Genomic DNA, 3,052 nt, shown 5'->3' with positions numbered 1-3,052 from the left:
TACAATGTATATGTATTTTAATATAAAAATCATGCAAAATAATTTGAATTCCATACAATATTTTTTCGTCCATTTTTGATAACTCAAATATTTTGAAAAAGTCTCATAAATATTTTGCTAGTTCATTTTTTTCTTTTTAACGGTTTTGTATGGAATAAAATAATTTTTAAATTTTTAAATTATTATTGGTTATGCAGAGTATTTTATTTAAAATTAGAATACATGCATGAATATTTACATTTAAATTTAATCTTTTTTATTACTTTTCAGGAAATAAAATAATTGTTTTAATTTTAAATTATTAATTACGTAAAAGAGTGTTGTATTTGGATTTTAAGTAAATGTATTTTTTAATAAATTTATTTAAATATACCACAAAAAAATATTTTATTCCATGCAAAATAATTTAAAAAGAAAAAATGGCTTAAAAGATGTTAGGAGTACTATAAATATTTGTAATTTCCTAGTGACTTAGGTAAATACATGATAAATCGAACCTAGTGGATTCGATTTATGTTTTTTAGCCTGTTGCTTATAGATTAAATTTAACCCATTCGATTTACTAGGATATGTAATTCGAATTCACTCCATTCGATTTACTAGAAATACAAAATCATGTGCTAAATCGAATCTATATGCGTCGATTTATTTGTATCGTATTTCATTCCTTCATAAATCGAATCTACTAATTTCGATTTACCATTTATCCTACTAATTCGAATCACATTGATTCGATTTAATACCAGAGAAGCTAATTTGAGTTTAGTGAATTCGATTTATATAGAAATATGCATGGAACATGACGTTTTTTCATTTGGAACTTTCATGTAATATTTAAATCTGTTTGGTTTATTAACATTATTTACCCTTTCTTATAGTAGGTCTTTGTACCCGGTTAAATCAAGCATATGGATATTCATATCCTAAAAATTTTAATAGTGAAAACAAAAAATATATGAAAATAAAAATTAATTCTAAATTTATTATTTAAAATTAAAGCTATTTATATTTGGTGTCATGGGCATGTACCTCAATTTCTATCTCTGTCCCCATGTATCCATGGGAGCGGATCCAGTTTCCATGGAGATTTTGGGGGTTTTCATTAGCTCTCTCGTTTCGGGTAATTTTTGTAAGTCTGAGTTTTTTTTACACGTTTCACGTTTGCAAACTGGATACGTGGGATAGAGTGAATTCGTTTACAGAATTAAAACATTTTTATTATAATCGAGACATAGTACGACAAAAATCAATCAACTATAAAAAAAATTTACAAACCGTTGGTATTCTCCATACTCATCTCAATCATTCTTCTCATCCGTTTCTTCAATAAATCTCCCTGGCATGCCTACAATGATCAAGAACATCCCAGGAAAGGTCAAGCAGGTTCCTAACCTCGAAGTTGATCACTCCCGCAATGTGTCAAATCGCATTTAGATGGTTGATGTCTCTGTTTTCGTGCATTTGCATGCACAATAAAGTCCGAGTATCTCACAAAGATCATGAGAAACGTTCAAAAATAGGAGAAATGAAGGTAATAGAGGAGGAAAGTGATAAAAGAGGCGCTGTGAACGAGTTTCTTATATAGGTGCATCTAAACCTTATCTCGTTTACAGTGTAAACAAAATAAGCTTATGCATATCTCGTTCACACTATAAATGAGATAAGGCACGTTACAACTCGTTTATAAACGAGATACATGCAACCACAGACGTATCTTATCTCGTTCACAGTGTAAACGAGATATAAGTTAGGCAACGTAAATCGGTAAAAAATTAGTGAACGAAACTATCTATTCCAATGTTGATATAATAATGATAAAATTATCAGAACGGATCGGATCCGATCCACACACTAATCGGATCGGATTGTGAATTTTATTTATATATCCGCATATATAATCCGCACATTCACGGATCCGCAAAAATAAATAAATAAATAAGTAAATATTCTTTTTATGTTTTATTTTAACTAATAATTATCATATATGTTGTATTATTTTATTTTTTTAAAATATTTTTATTTTTTACAAAAATAAAAAAAGAATTTTTTTTATTTAAGCAAAGTACGTTCACCCCTACTTTTCACTCACATTTTTAATCTTCACTCGAAATAAAAGAATTAAAATCTCTCTTCCCTCCACTCCAAATCTATCACCAACTTTTGTTGTAAGGCAATAGTCATTGAAAAAGGCATAAAATTTTAAAACCCAGGAGAAAGTAAGAAACTCTTGTCATAATTAGGTGTCAACATGCGGAATAATTACGTGACTTTGTGAGAACTACACAAAAATTGGAGATGACCTTTCGTCCAACTTCTTCTACGACGTCATATCTATTAACTTTGGCGGGTAAGGTTGGATGGTCTTGAAAACGTGCTCTTGTTGCAATTCAATGATGATGATGCCTTTGTTAGTCTAGGTATAGTGCAGTATAGATGAGGAGAGTCTAGAAAATTTGTATCCCGCCATTCACAACGCGAAAAGATTTTTTTAACACAGGATCAGTGACCAAATCTTTTAGTCCAATTTGGTTAATGTTATGCTCTGTAGTGTTTAATCATTTCTCTTTGAGAACAATCCTAATTAACAACCCTCACACGGTGTGATGAGACTTCACATTTTGGCAGGTGTAGTATTGAAAAATAAAGTAGATGTATAGAAAATGAATTATCATTGTTTTATTTATTTTTATTTTTGACAATAGATCAGATATTAAATTTTTTATATATTTTTTATTCTCTTATTTTATGTGTTTATAATGTGATCTAAATCAATAAAATTACTTACTATCATTTGACTAAAAAATATCTATTTTATCAAGATATATCTAAAACCAGCACAACAATTTTGTGCTGTTAGATGTGCCACATTGATACATATCATTAGATTTCATTAAATGAAATTTAAAGGTTAATATAAAAAAGGAGTATCGATGGACTTTAATAAATACAGAATATCCTAGTACATAAATACCTATCTTTTAATATATAATACTTTAAATGACAACATAATTTTTTATTTTTAATAAATAAATATAAAATATATTAATGCTTT

Source organism: Arachis ipaensis, chromosome B10 (assembly GCF_000816755.2).
Source record: "Arachis ipaensis cultivar K30076 chromosome B10, Araip1.1, whole genome shotgun sequence".
Classification (NCBI taxonomy): Eukaryota; Viridiplantae; Streptophyta; class Magnoliopsida; order Fabales; family Fabaceae; genus Arachis; species Arachis ipaensis.
This window is presented reverse-complemented; position numbering follows the sequence as displayed.